This window comes from Ornithorhynchus anatinus, chromosome 2 (genome assembly GCF_004115215.2).
Source record: "Ornithorhynchus anatinus isolate Pmale09 chromosome 2, mOrnAna1.pri.v4, whole genome shotgun sequence".
Lineage (NCBI taxonomy): Eukaryota > Metazoa > Chordata > Mammalia > Monotremata > Ornithorhynchidae > Ornithorhynchus > Ornithorhynchus anatinus.
The window spans coordinates 53,297,290-53,313,647 of record NC_041729.1 but is presented as its reverse complement, the minus strand read 5'-3'; the positions used below and the strand labels follow the sequence as shown (position 1 = coordinate 53,313,647).

The 16,358-nt window shown below is 43.4% G+C and overlaps 1 protein-coding gene across 2 annotated transcripts in view; it reads right to left on the bottom strand.

Moving 5' to 3' along the window:
• GRIN2A (glutamate ionotropic receptor NMDA type subunit 2A) overlaps nt 1-16,358 on the bottom strand; it is a 325,890-nt gene that overhangs the window by 81,585 nt on the left and 227,947 nt on the right. The gene's annotated exons all lie outside the window — the stretch shown is intronic.

Sequence of the window (16,358 nt, the reverse complement as noted above, 5' to 3'; positions counted from 1 at the left end):
GCCTGGGAGTCAGAAGGTCATGGGTCCTGATCCCGGCTCTGCCACTTGACTGCTGTGTGACCTTGGGCAAGTCACTTCACTCTTCTGTTCCTCAGGTACCTCATCTGTAAAATGGGGATTGAGACTGTGAGTCCCACATGGGACAGGAACTGTGTCCAACCCAATTTGCTGGTTATCTCCCCCCGCATCAACACACACCTCCCAGTGCTCAGTACGGTACCCCCGATTAATGGCATCAATGGGCAGGGACTGTCTCTATCTGTAGACGATTTGTACATTCCAAGCGCTTAGTATAGTGCTCTGCACATAGTAAGCGCTCCATAAATACTATTGAATGAATGAATGAATGCTTGGCACATAGTAAGCATTTAATGAATACCACAATTACTATAATTAATAATAATAGAGGTATTCATTAAGTATTTAATATCAAGAGCTGGGGGACATACCAGGTTATCAGGTCAGATACAGTCCCTATCCCACATAGGGCTTCCGATCTAAAGCGGAGAAGCAGCATGGCTTAGTGGCTAGAACACGGGCCTGGATGTCAAAAGGACCTAGTTTCGAATTCTGGTTCTGCCATATGTCTTCTGTGTGACCTGGGGCAAGTCACTTCACTTCTCTGGGCCTCAGTTCCCTCATATGCAAAAATGGGGTTTAAAAGTGGGAGCCCCATGTAGGACGGACAGAGTGTCCAACCTGATTGGTCTGTATCTACTCCAGTGCTTAGTGACTGGCACAAAGTAAGCACTTAACAAGTACCATAATCATTACTATTAATGGGAGGTTGAACAGGAATTTAATCCCCACATGAGAAAACCTAGGACCACAAAAGTTAAATGTCATGCCCAAGGTCATACACTTAGATTGTGACCCCCAGGTGGAACAGGGTCTGTGTCTAACTGAACTATCCTGTGTTACCCTGGTGCTTAGTAGAGTGCTTGATCCATGTTAAACACTTAATAAATACCACCATTATTAAGTGATGGAGGAGATATGAGAACCCAAGCCTTCTGATTGCTGGGCCCATGCTTGTGCCAAGAGGCTACAGTGCTTCTCTCAGTTAGCACTCAGAGTGGGAGGGTCTTGTGGGAAGAGTGAAAGAGGAAGAGAGGGAAAGAAGAGAGGAGAAAGGGAAAGTAGGCTGAGGTAAAACCAGGAGGGGGTGAAAGAGATGAGAAAACCTAGGATATGCATCCAAATAAATATCTGGTTTTAAGTTGAAGATTCAGGTGAACACTTCTTAACCCTAGAAACTTTGGGGACTTTCACTGCCTAGGACTCATTTATTCCTGTCAAAGTAGAATCAATTGTATTTCTGGTAAATGATGGTTTGGAATCCCAGCCAAGTGAAATACAAGGTTTCTGGTTTTCAACCTTAATTTTATTTGACAGGTTATTGGCACTACTCATTTAAAGACCAGACTGTCTCTCCTCCAGCTCTCCCTATTTTCGTTCCTCCTCTATCTCCTACCTACAATGATTTGGCACTGGAGGTCAGATTGTATTTACAATATCCACCTCAAGCGAAACTCTGAATCTGAAATGTAAGCACCGGGGATAGACTTGTTTGCATTGACGTGACCTCCTCAGAACAAGAGAAATCTCGCCTCTGCTCAAAGGAGGTTTGAAAATTCCAGAAACCCGAATAATCTTTGGATCCAATTTCTCCACTGGGAGAAATATTCCTAAATTTAATCAGACCTCCTTTCCTGGGTGGGGGTGTGGTCTAACTAGAATGTAGCTGAGCTGGGCACATGGAAACAATCCTTAGACACATATGTGCCTTCAGATTTTTCCACATGGCTCTCTTTGCTGGCCAACAGCATGCCAAATGTCATCTCACATGCGGACACATGCCCACCTGCTCAGGCTAATGAGATTTCTTATGGTCTTATGGTCATTCTATTTACTTTTTTTTAATGGCATTTGTTAAGTGCTTACTTATGTGCCAGGAACTGTTCTAAGCACTGGGCTAGATACAAGATAATCAGGTTGGACATAGTCCCTGTCCCACACAGGGTTTACAGTTTTAATCCCAACTTTACAGATGAAGTAACTGAGGCCCAGGGAAGTGAAGTGATTTGTCCAAGGTCACACAACAGACAAACGGAAGAGCTGGGATAAGAACCCAGGTTCTTCTGACTCCTGAGCCTGAGCTCTGTGGTCATTTAACTCAGGCTGATGGTCCTGGAACCAGGACAACTGGAGAGGAGAATTAAGGAGCAGCAGGGCCTAGTGGAAAGAGCACAGGCCTGGGAGTCAGAGGACCTGGGTTCTAATCCCGGCTCTGCCATATTTCTGCTGTATGACCTTGGTCAAGTAAGTTAACTTCTCTGTGCCTCTGTTACCTCATCTGTAAAATGGGGATAAAGACAATGAGCCCAACCTGGGACATGGGCGGCATCCAACCTGATTAGCTTGTATCTACCCCACCACTTAGTATAGTGCTGGTACATAGTAAGCACTTAATAAATGCCATTAAAAAAACCAAACAAACTGGAAAATGCCCTCTGCCAGCCTGAAAGGCTGAGTGAGGGGGCATATGCCATATGTGCTATGGGACCGGGAAAACTCTCTTCCATATCCCCGTCACATGAGTGACTCAACAGGTAGAGGCAGTTGGCCAGTGAGTTGGGGCTACTCGCTACTACCTCGAGGTTTGGGTTTTCCATGGATTTCTGTTCCCAATCCTCTGTCTTCCTGTCAATGGGAGAAATTACTGATAATGTCAAGAGCAAAGTCTCTCGGAATCATTTATGAGGATTGAGTAAGGCAGGCAGGTAAGTAATCAAGTGGGACCCGGGGCCAACTCTAACGTATCGTCAATGGTCCACACAGCTCCATCAGGTTACTGGTTCCTCTTGTCCCTTCGGACTTCTGCTTCTCACCTCATGGTTAACTTCTACATTTCTTTCTCTAGCCTAAGATTCCTCAATGTCCCACATTGAATCTGGTGGGAAGGGTACCAGGATTTGAGGCAGGAGACTGATATGCAGCTCACTTGCTGTATGACCTTGAGCGAGCCATACAGACTCTCTGTTTTTGTTTCCACCACCATAAGTGGGCAACCTGGAACCAAATTCTCTCTCAGTGACTGAGTTATTTCTTGATTGTACGTGATGATCCTGAGTGAACTGGGTTCACTTCTAATAAAGTGCTCAGTACAGTGCTTTGTTCACTATAAACACTCAGAAAATACAACTGAATGAATGCAGTGAGTTACCTCTACAGGGTTCTGAGTAGCTTCTTAAAGGCCAGGAAAATGATGCCCCTTCCAAAACTGCTGAACTTCCTCCAAGAACTTTGTTTAGACAGAGAATCAATCAACCAATCAAGTGCATTTATTGTGCGCAGAGCACTGTACTAAGCGCTTGGGAGAGTAAATATAGCTGAGTTGGTAGGCACATTCCTGAGAAGTCAGATCAATAACAGCACCTCCTGTCTATCCAACAGCCAGAAAATTAAGGGACAGGAGTTAAAGTGGCTCCAAGCATTTCAGAAGAAAGTTACTGTGGAAATTTGAGGGGCTGAAATTATCATCTCCCAAAGCCAACTTTGACCTTGTTGACTGCTCACTCCTCTCCTTTCTGATGATTTGACAAATCTGTTTTCCGTTATCCAATCATCAGATTGTTCCGAGCTAGTGATCTAACAAGTTCTTTCCAGGTCACACTAAACAATACAAATGAAGCTACCAAGCAGCTCAGAGGGCTTCCTGGGGAGGAGTCACCAGCCCAGAATAAGTGAGCACACTTCAGCTCTTATGTGCTCAGGGCCAATATCCCTATTTCTGAAGGAAACTGAAAAAATTGAAATTTTACCTCAGCACTTTTCATCAAGCCCCTGAAAGGCTAAGAAGAACATTTGGCCCTAAGACTGTTCGAGGAAACATACCCTATCTGATCCTTAATATAGTAGATGTGAACTGGAGCGAGGAGTTCAAGTGATAATAATTAAATTGCTATCAATAGAGATCACTGGCAGTGAGACAGGGACATTACAATTTGATATCTATTTCTGGATTGCAAGCAGATGGTGTGACCACCTGGGAAGATGGTCCAGTGTGAAAACCATCAAAGGAGCAAACCTACTCCCAAGTTGGAAGCCTGAGAAAAATCTGAAGAGACAAGCACATGTGCCAGTGAAGGGAGTTGGTAGTTTGGCAGTCCACTGGGCCTCAAGGATACACCTTCAATCAATCTTATTTATTGAGTGCTTACTCTGTGCAGAGATCAGCATTAACTACTTGAGGGAGTACAACAGATTTAGTAGACATAGTCCCAGCCCTCGAGAAACATTCAATCTACAATCTAGGATGACAGACACCAAAATAAATTACAGGAAAGGGGAAGAAAGTGAATTTAAAGAATATGTATATCGTCAGTCAGTAGCATTTATTGAGCACTTACTTTGTGCAGAGCACTGTACTAAGCGCTTGGGAGAGTATGACATAGCAATATAAGAGACATGTTCCATGCCCACAATGAACTTACAGTCTAGAGATAAATTAACGCCATCGAGGGTGGGTTCAGGGGGCACAGACCTGACAAATGGAGGGTTTTGAGTACTCAAGAGCTGAGGTGATACAAAAGTGCTGGAGAGGTAGTAAATGGAGGAGAAGAGAGGGTAACAACAGAAACCAATACAAAACCAGTCCTCTTCCTTTTACCCTAATATTATGCCTGTCTTTCCCTCTCTCTTTCCCTCTCTGTAACCCCTTAGATTCTAAGCTTCTTAAGGGTAGAAATCATGCCTTCTACAAGATTCTAGCACAGCACTCCGCACAGAGTAGAAACCCAAAAATGTTAACCGTACAATGCCCTTTCCCTCTCATTCTCCTCTCTGCTTTGGGGTTCAGACAGGGATGCTTCAGAAATATGTGGAAAAGAGCTTTTAGTTTTTCTAAGTGGTATTATGTTAAGCACTTACTATGTTCCAGGCACTATACTAAACCCTGGGGTAGAAATAAGATAATCATGTTGGACACAGTCCCTGTCCCACATAGGGCTCACAGTATTGATTCCCATTTTATGGATGAGGTAACAGAGGCCCAGAGGAGTTAAGTGACTTGCCCAGGGTCACACAACAGATGAGTGGGAGAGCCAAGATTAGGATCCAAGTCCTCCTGCTCTCTCCAGTAGGCCATGCTGCTTCTCCACTTCCAGGGACATCAACCAAAATACCCACTGAAAACCAGTGGGAGTTGAGATCTGTAGAGCTAAATACACTCCATCCTCTCATTTGACAGGGGTTAGGAGAGATCTGTCACTGCCAAGACAGGAAGGGAGGAGAATTGATTCATCAGGGAATGTTAAACAACTAAACATCAAGGAATGCTGTGGAAACTTGGTCCCTCCTGACATTTCCAAGTATCACAGTCAACACTTAAGGCCATCAAGACTGCTTCTGACCGTTGCTCATTTTTAGGATGGAAGATTCACTTGTAACAAGAGGCAAAGCCCCTTCTAGATGTTGACGTGGACGCGTTAGTCCTGTCTGGAAGGTTGAGTGATGGTAATAAGGTCGATGGAAAGGACCAGCTGCCTGTCAGCTCTTAAGCTCCTCCACTGGCAAAAGATGAAGCTTCAGGAGACAAAGAGCAGGTGCTGGAAAAGTGGTCCATCGTGAGATAATAATGATAATAATAGTACTTGCTAAGTGTTTACTATGTGCCAGCACTATACTAAGCGCTGGGGTGGATACAAGCAAATTGGGTTGGACACAGTCCCTGACCCCTGTGGGGCTCACAGTCTCAATCCCCATTTTACAGATGAGGTAACTGAGGCACAGAGAAGTGAAGTGACTTGCCTAAGGTCACACAGCAGACAGGTGGCATTGCCCGGATAAGAACCCATGACCGTCTGTTTCCCAGGTCTGTGCTCTATCCACAATGCCATGCTGAGAAAAAATTCTCCAGAGACTATAATGGTCTGATGGGAGACCACCATGGCACTATGCTGATGCCTTGTGAACTTTACCAGGAAAGAAAAAATGAATCAGGAATTTATAATCTATGAGTTGATTCTGGCAGCTGCAGGGTCTGATCTCACGTGCAACAAATACATAACCCACAGGATGTCCGCTAGACCCCCAGCTGAACACTGCCTATCTATTTCTGTTGATAATTCAGTCATATGCTTTCTAAATTTTATTCTTTTAAGATGTACCCCCTCTCCCAAGGACTTATTTCAATGCCCTTCTGTCAGTAAGCTTGCTTTAAGTCCCATTGATTGATAATGCGGAAAAATCAGCTTTTCTTCTTAAGTACTTCACGTGTGTGAAGCTGAGACTTCATTTCACTCTAGATAATACCATCTTATTCACAGGCTGAAGACGATGGGAGTCACTGGGGATGAAAGATGGAGGGGATGAAAATATGAGAGAGGTGCTAGTCTCCTTTCAACCTGTCAAGGCAGTCAACTGTAGGATTTCAATCAATCAATCAATAAGCCAATGGTATTTACTGAGTGCAGAGTGGTGTACTAAGCACTAGGGAGAGTACAGTATAACACAGCAGGTAGATCCATTCCCTGCCACACAAGGATACTCAATAAATCGTCAAGAAAGAATCTTGAAATGATTTAGTTCCACATTTTAGCATAAGCAGCATCTTCTAGGAGCACCGCTTCCATGACTCAAGATTTCTTCCATAAATAGAATGAGGAAACAAGATGATGGCAGGCTTGTACAGAACAGCAGAAATCATGCAATTTAAATAGTGCTGTCATATAGATTTTAAACACTGCCAATTTCTGATTGATTTGGAACCCCAGTAAATAACATCACACAGTTCTACTATTTCATATAAGCAAATGCCAAAATGTTTCTCATCAGCCTAATGTCTTCATGAAACCAGTCTTCATTTGCTGTCAAGCACGACAGGAGCCGGAAATGTTTTTGTTTCCTCATCCAGGAGATTTTTGGTTTCCAGACTGGGCTTTCCAAGGCACTGCTGGTTGAATTGTCGAGAAGTTAAGAGCTTAGCAAAGCAAAGAAGAGGATTGGGATAAGAAATCTCCATCATTCAGGTGAAATATTCTGGAAACAGAAGGGAAGAGAGGAGGGAAAGAAAAGAGGGAGAAGAGAAGGGCTAAGAAGAAAAGGGAAAGAAGGAGAAAGGGAGAAGGGAGAAAGATTGGGGATGGGAGAAGGAAAGAAATGAACAAGAAGAGAGAAGGTGGAGAGGACATAATTTTCTCCTCTTCCCACCTTGAGCTGGATAGGTTCAAGTTTGGAAAAATGAGGTGAGGAGAGCTGACAGGAGCATCTTACTTAAGTTGGGGAAATGGATAACCCACAAAAGCTTGTGAATGGTGCCTGGGGAGAAGGAGAAACTAGTGGGTTGTTCACTCACCCCAGATGCAGTTGCTACAACGGATCACTTGCTCCCTCCCAGGCTGGGGAGAAGAAGGGTCACTGTACATCAGGTTCTGGGGCTGAAACTGGAGCCATCACTGACTGATCGGGGGAGCAGAACTTCTCCCCTCTGAGAAACAGAGCTCATAGTTGCTCTGCTCAAATATGGGGTCATTCTTGTAGCTAGCATCACTGCAAAGAGGGAACAGCTCCCGCCCTTCTCCCATTATCTCTTATCAATCAAAGTGATTGCCAGTTGAATTGACTGATTCATTCAATCGTATTTATTGAGTGCTTACTGTGCACAGAGCACTGTACTAAGCGCTTGGAAAGTACAATTCGGCAACAGATAGAGACAATCCCTACCCAACAACGGGCTCATTGATTCTAATTGGCCATTAGAGCCTTTGTTAAATTCCCCATTCTTGACATTCTTAAATGACCTAAGAGTAATCCAGTTCAGGCTTAGGTAGCTATACATTTTCTTTTCCCCCTGTAATTAACACCCAGCAAATAATCAAATGCCCTTTTGGAGAACCTTGCTAGCAGTTAGAACTGAGTTTGAAGCCAAGCCAATTAAGTAGGAATTCCTCTGGTTCTAATTTTAAGAGCAAATTTCCCTTGTGGCATCAATATATGCCCAGATGAATGGCTTAAAGGACAAAATCAAATTATGCCCATCTCCACTTATCATGTTCACAAAAATGTGGGAAATTTTGCTTTCTTGCCTGAACATTTTCAGTGCTTTTGTCAATGAAATCAGTGGAATTGTAAACAGATCCTCAGAAAGTTGATGCTATGCTTAAACCCTTAAATGACTTAAAATGATTTAATTCATAATTGAGAATGACCAAATATTGAATGATTTTTCAAGGGTCTAATGATATTTCATCAAACCCAGAAACAAACATGAAAAGTTACCATATTTAGCTCATTCTCTGGTTGTCAATAGAATTTCCAGGAGAAATAAACTATCCGAAACAATCAGAGGAAACATGACGTTCACCAGATCTAGCTTTTCAGTGATGCTATAGAGGGATGCTTATTTTAATAATGTTGGTATTTGTTAAGCGCTTACTATGTGCAGAGCACTGTTCTAGGCGCTGGGGTAGATACAGGGTAATCAGGTTCTCCCACATGAGGCTCACAGTGTTAATCCCCATTTTACAGATGAGGGAACTGAGGCCCAGAGAAGTGAAGTGACTTGCCCACAGTCACACAGCTGCCAAGTGACAGAGCGGGAATTCGAACCCATGACCTCCGACTCCCAAGCCCGGGCTTTTTCCTCTAAGCCATGCTGCTTATTTTCCCCCATGACTTCAACTACCATCTCTATGCCCATTATTTTCAAATCTACATCTCCAGCCCTGATCTCTTTCTCCCTCTCTGCAGACTCACATTCCCACCTGCCTTCAAGTAACCTCTATTTAGATGTCCCACTGACACCTCAAATTTAACATATCCAAAACAGAACTCATCTTCCCTCCTAAACCCCATCCTCCCCTGATTTTCCTATCATTGTAGACAACACCATCATCCTTCCTGTCTCACAAGCCCATAACCTTGGTGTTATCCTCGACTCATCTTGCTCATTTAATTCATATTTTCAGTGTGTCACCAAATCCTGTCAGTTCAACCTTCACAACATCACTAAAATCTCTCCATGCAAACGGCTACCAGAATAATCTATGCACTTATCTTATCCTGCCCTGATTACCTTATCAGTCTCCTAGCCGTCCTCCCAGCCTCCTGTCTCTCCCCACTCCAGTTCATACTTCACTCTGCTGCCCGGATCATTTATCTACAGAAATGTTTAGTCCATGTTTTCCCACTCCTCCATAGTCTCCAGTGGTTGCCCATCCACCTCCACGTGAAACAGAAACTTCTTACCATTAGCTTTAAAGCACTCAATCACCTTGCCCCCTACCACCTTACCTCACTGGTCTCCTACTAGAACCCAACCCACACACTTCACTTCTCTAATGCCAATCTACTCACTGTACTTCCATCTCATCTATCTTACTGCCGACCTCTCACCCACTTCCTCCTCTGGCCTGAAATGCCCTCCCTCTTCATATCTGACAATTACACTCCTCACCTTCAAAGCCTTATTGAAGATGCATCTCCTTCAAGAGGCCTTCCCTGACTAAGCCCTCATTTCATCTCCAACCGCTCTCTTCTGCGCCACCCTTAAACTTGAAGTTGTACCTTTTATTCACTCCTCTCTCAGCCCCAAAGCACTTATGTACATATCAGTAATGTATTCATTTATACTAATGTCTGTCTCCCCCTAGACTCTAAGATCATTGTGGGCAGGGAATGCATCTACCAACTTTGTTTTACTGCTATACTGTACTCTCCCAAGTGCTTAATACAGTACTCTGCACAGATTAAGTGCCCTGTAAATATGATTGATTGATTGACCGGAAGAAGACCATAGAGACCTCGCTTGTGGCCAGTGTCGCATTATTCCTGTTGAATTTTGCAAAAATCCTGGGAGAGAAGCAGCATGGCTCATTGGAAGGAGTGGCTTGGGAGTCACAGGTTGTGGATTCTAATCCCGATTCTGCCACTTACCAGCTATGTGACTTTGGGTAAATCTCTTAACTTCTCTGCGCCTCAGTGACCTCATCTAGAAAATGGGGATTAAAACTGAGAGCCCCACATGGGACAACCCGATTACCTTGTATCTACCCAGTGCTTAGAACAGTGTTTGGCACATAGTAAGCGCTTAACAAATACCAAAAAAATAAATAAAATGATTGTGGCTCTTGTGGAAACACACCACAGTCACAGTTTCTGAATCTACAAAGAATGAACTCCTGCTCTTAGGAGAAACGAAGCAGCATGACACAGTGAATAGAGCACAGGCCTGAGAGGCAGAAGGTCATGGGTTCTAATCCCGGCTCCACCACTTGTCTGCTGTGTGGCCTTGGGCAAGTCACTTCACTTCTCTGTGTCTCGGGTATCTCATCTCTAAAATGGGAATGGAGACTGTGAGCCCCACATGGGACAGGGACTGCGTCCTACCTGATTAACTGGTATCTACCCCAGTGGTTAGAAGAGTGTTTGACACATAGTAAGCACTTAACAAATACCACAATCATTATTACCAAACAGAGCAACTGTTAATTGAAGTAAAAACCCACTTTCATCTGAACCGTTGTCATGACAGGATACTAACTCTGCTAGTCTAGGTTTCTAGGTTATCATCTGGGTGGTTATTATGAGAAAAAAAGAATTGAACTGCTGGAATCTGAGCTCTGTTACAATTAGGATTTTTTAGAATTTCAGCTGAGAAGAATTTAATTAAGATGCTAATGGCTGATTAGAGTCCGTTAACTCAGTTGGCGATCACCATTTGTAACCGAAGAAATGATAGCAGGAAGCTTTCCATTCAGGGCCACATTACCACAGATGTAAATGCAAGAACAGTCTCATATTTAGGTCGTTGTGTTTGTTCCTCCCCACTTACTTCATGCAGAGTTTAGTACACCAGCAGTGAGTCCACCCCTCTAGTTAGTAGCTGGGGAAGCTGGGGTGGGGATACCATCTTTCTTGGATTTGGGTGACTCGGAGAGAGGGAGGTAGCGGTGTTTTTTTCCCCCAAATCAGCCATCTCACTACCAATCTCCCCTCCCTCCCTCTGGGACTTCGCCCATTCTCAAGCCCCCTTCCTCCATCCGCCACCCAGTTCCACAGGCTGTGATTCTCCTCTCCTTAGCGTTGTCTCATCTCAGAATCAGAAATTCCTTCCCCACATTACACGGGTTTAGGAGGAAATATGAGGGGAACACTATGGCCAGAGAACTGGGATTTAAAACTAGAAAGAGAGAGAGTGGAGACAACCTGTTATGGTTAAAAAAGAAAGAGTAAAATAATAATAATAATGTTGGTATTTATTAAGCACTTACTATGTGCAGAGCACTGTTCTAAGCGTGGGGGTATACAGGGTAATTAGGTTGTCCCACAAGAGGCTCACAGTCTTAATCCCCATTTTACAGATGAGGTAACTGAGGCACAGAGAAGTTAAGTGACTTGCCCACAGTCACACAGCTGACAAATGGCAGAGCCGGGATTCAAACCCATGACCTCTGACTCCCAAGCCCAGGCTCTTTTCACTGAGCCACACCGCTTCACTAAAATCACTGCCTCTCCTGATGTTCATTCATTCATTCATTCAATAGTATTTATTGAGCGCTTACTATGTGCAGAGCACTGTACTAAGCGCTTGGGATGAACAAGTCGGCAACAGATAGAGACAGTCCCTGCCGTTTGACGGGCTTACAGTCTAATCGGGGGAGACGGACAGACAAGAACAATGGCACTAAACAGCGTCAAGGGGGATTAGGCATGGTACTGTTATTATTATCATTAACTATAGTAGACTGTGAGCTCATTGTGGACAGAGAATATGTCTGTTTATTGTTGTACTGTACTCTCCCAAGCACTTGCAACCGGTAAATGCTCAATAAATATGATTGAATTGAATAATAATGATAGTGGTATTTGTTTTGCATCAAGCACTATTCTAAGCACTGGGGAAGATACAAGATAATCAGGTCAGACACAGTCCCTTTCTCACACAGGACTCACAGTCTAAGTAGAAAGGAAAACAGGTATTCAGAACCCCTATTTTACAGAGGAGGTAACTGAGGCACAGAGAAGTTAAGGGAACCGCCTAAGATCACACAGTAGGCACGTGGCGGAGCTGGGATTAGAACCCAGGTCCTCTGACTCCCAGGCCTGAGCTCTTGCCACTAGGCTATGCTTCTTTTCAATAAATGTACAAAAATAATACTAGTATTTATTAATCTCTTACTCTGTGCCAAGTACTTTGCTAAATCCTGGGGTGGAGGTACAAGTAATCAGATTGGACAAAGTCCCTATCCTACCCCAGCAAGGTTCACAGTCTAAGAGGATGGGAGAAATAGGTATTTTATCCTCAATTTACAGATGAGGAAATTGAGGGGTAGGAAAGTTAAGTAACTTGCCGAAGGTCACACAGCAGCAAAGCAGTGGAGCCGAGAACAGAACCCAAGTCGCCTGATTCCAAGTCCCGGGCTCAGTCCACTAGACCACCCTGCCTCCCACTGCCTCTTATAATGGAGGATCCAGCAGAAGTTCAGGTATATTTCGAAGATCAATGGAATGTCTACTGATTGAACCTCTGAAATAGCAGTTCTAGGATGCTGAAGTCAGCTTGAATCCTGCTTGAATTATATGCTGCAACTTTCAATCCCTCCACAGGCCAAAACCAGTTAAAATTGCGATGCTGAACCAATAGGCGAGGATGCATTTTCTTTTTCTAAGGAATATCAATAAATACTTATCAGACTGCAAATGACGATAAGGCAGAGTTGTCATTAACCCCAAGGGCGGTTCTTTCACTTAAGTTACTGGCAGCTGTTTCTGATGAATAAAATGAAAATAGTGAGATCTTTGGTGGACTTGGAATTGGGGGAGAATGCTACAGTTCATAAAAAGAGATAAGTGTCAGGTAATTAAATTACAGACCGAGTGCCCTACTCTTATTGCATCAGGCAGGATTTGGAAAGCACAGCAAGCCAATCGCTAATGGATTTCCTCACTCAACATTTCAAAAAAGGGCCAATTCCATTTGGGTACAAGCCCTAAACTCTCAGAATTAACCTCAATGAGAGTAACAGTGGACCAATAAATAAGGAGTGGTTCACTGAAGTCGCTGAGTATCGATCGAATGAAAGCTTTTTCTTCCTTGGAATGGGAAAAGTTATTTTGTTAAAAAGTTGAAATGATGAGAATTTGGTATCACACTTCGAATATGCACTCATTTTTTCCCCTCCATTTTCATCCTCAGGATGGAGGTTTCGTATTTATGATAAAATATCTCTAAGTGAGCCAAGGGTCAGATCCTGAGGCTTCTTCTGGTTTGGAGAAGACACTTACTGAAATCTATCAATGTACATGTTAAAATCATCACTTCTCAGAAATGCAGAATGAATCCCAAGTCAGAGATGAATGTCCGCCAGGATTTGGCTGAAAGCAAGATAGTGAGTTGATAGTCCTTATTTTTTTAACTTCTTCTTGGGATAAAATTATCACCCTCTCTGGGTTCTAGGCTAACAGCCTAGCTGAGCCCTGCAAGAGCCCCAGGGAGAGAAGGCTTTAAAATACTTAAACCAAAAGATGATTAAATAGTGAGGAGGTGGTAATGAGCACAATTAACAATAGCTTTGTCTAGCTGCACAGTGCAATTACTGAATGGGATCCCCAAGAGGATGGGCTGAGTTAATCAAACTATTAGGGGAAGGCTGAGTTGGGGAATAATCTTCAAAGGTTGTCAATTGACCCCCAAATCATTTATCACCCTGGTGGCCATTCCCAGCCTTCCCTCATTTTGGACAAGGAGCTGCACACGGAATAACCCTGTAGTTTAGAGGAAAGAGCACAAGCCCTGGGAGTCAGAAGACCTGGGTTCTAATCCTGGCTCTGCAAAATAATAATAATGATAATAATAATTGTGGTTTTTGTTAAGCACTTACTGTGTGCAGAGCTTATACTAAGTCTTTGGGAGAATACAACAAAGTTGGTAGACACATTCCCTGTCCACAAGAAGCTTACAGTCTAGAAGTAGCAGAAACAGTCAGGGGTTAGAGGAGATGGAAAATGGTACGAAACCGGGACGCTTCCCGCACTATTATCATCATCATAGATATTCACTCAGCCTCTCTGTCAACACTTTATTAGGCATAGGGCAATTTTGAGGAATCCATTATACAAAGTCCCTGCCCTAGAGGAGTTAATGATCTGAGAAACCAGAAATACATGATTCAAAAATTCTAATTCAGGAAGGTTTTGACTTCCAACAGGACAAAAACTGACAAAGATAAAAAGTCAGGCATGAGCTAGGGCATCTCTTTCCTGGACACAGAAAGAAGAACAGCCTCCTATCAATGGTAATAATAGTAACTGTGGTATTTGTTATTTGCTTACTATGTGCCAGGCACTGTACTAAGCACTGGAGCAGATACAAGATGATCAGGTCCCACGTGGGGCTCTCAGTATAAGTAGGAGGGAGAACAGGTACTGAATCCCCATTTAGCAGATGAGGGAACTGAGGCACAAATAAGTTAAGAGATTTGCCCAAGGTCACACTGCAGACAAATTGTGGGATTAGAACCCAGGTTATGTGACTATGAGGAACACGTCCTTTCTACTAAATCATGCGGCTTCAATCCCATGCATTCTCTTCAGTAGTCCAAAACCATCTCAAAATACTTTACAACCAACATCAATGAGCCTAATGGCAGCTCAAAATAACCACTGTGAAAGGCTTCCATTACCTTCTGCATTACCTTGACTTGCTCCCTTTATTCATCCCCCATCTCAGCACCACAGCATTTTTGTACATATCTGCAATTATATTTATTTTTTATCAATGTCCGTCTCCCCCTCTAGACTGTTAGCTCATTGTGGGCAGGGAATATGTCTGTTACATAACAGTATGTGTTTAGTACTGAGATGAGAAGCAGCATAGACTAGTGGCTAGAGCACAGGCCTGGGAGTCAGAAGGACCTGGGTTCTAACCCTAGTTCCTCCCCTTGTCTGTTCTGTGACCTTGAGCGAGTCACTTAACTTCTTTTTGCTTCAGTTATCTCAACTGTAAAATGGGGATTAAGACTGTGGGACAGGGACTCTGTCCAAACTGACAACCTTGTATCTACCCCAGGCCTTAGTATAGTGTTTGGCACATAGTAAATGCTTAACAAATATTATTTAAAAAAACAAAACAGATCCTTTGGACTTCCAGTCCCATGCACTATCCACTAGCCAAACTATTGTGTCGATAGCAGAGCTGCAGGTAGGAAATCAACGGCGTTTACTTTCAACCAATGAGCAAGTTTAGTCCCCCAGCCCATTAGTGGTTGGGGCCAGGCTATATCCACCTTGCAACTGGGTAGGTGTTTGATTTCATCATCAATAATCACGATAACCTTATTAAGGTCACATCTTAATAAGGTTTTATTACGGTCCCATGGGAAGTAGCATGATGTAGGCCTGGGAGTCAGAAGGTCATGAGTTCTAATCCCGTCTCTGCCACTTGTCTGCTGTGTGATCTTGGGCAAGTCACTTCACTGGGCCTCAGTTCCCTCATCTGTAAAATGGAGATTGAGACTGTGAGCCCCACATTGGACAGGGACTATGTCCGACCTGATTTGCTTGCATCCATCCCAGTGCTTAGTACAGTACCTGGCACATAGAGCTTAACAAACGTCATAATAATAATAATTATTATTATTATAGTCTCCAAGAGGCCTTCTCCAATTAAGCCGTCTTTTCCCGGACCCCTTCTCTCTTCTGCATCATCTGTGCACTTGGATCGGACCATTTGAGCACTTCATTCATTCATTCACTCAGTCGAATTTATTGAGCGCTTACCGTGTGCAAAGCACTGTACTAAATGCTTGGGAGAGTACAAAGCAACAATAGACACATTCCTTGCCCACAACGAGCTTGATATTCACCCCGCCCTCAGCCCCATAGCACTTATGTACATATCTGTGATATTTATATTAATGTCTGGTCTCTCCCCTTCTAGACTGTAAGCTCACTGAGGGCAGGGAATGCATTCTTCAATTCTGTTGTATTGTATTCTCCAAAGTGCTTAGTACAGTACTCTACACACAGTAAGTGCTAATGAGAACCATTGATTGATTGAGAACCAGACAGACTTTTTTCTAGGATCATATTTTTAATATGCAAGGAGAGAGCATTCGTCCTTTCCTACACTGGCCTGAATTGGGATGCTTCTCATTCACACAACCTTCTCATCGATTGAAACTTTGGCGTTGGTTTCGTCAATACAGTTAAGCCGTCATCGTTTGAACCGCAACGATTCCAAAAATCTTTGAGGGCTTCTTTTCCCAAGAGGCAGATAGATCACTCCTCACTCGCTATCATATGTCCAACTGATATTGTCTATTAATAAAAGTTTCATACTCAGAAAGAAACTCTGC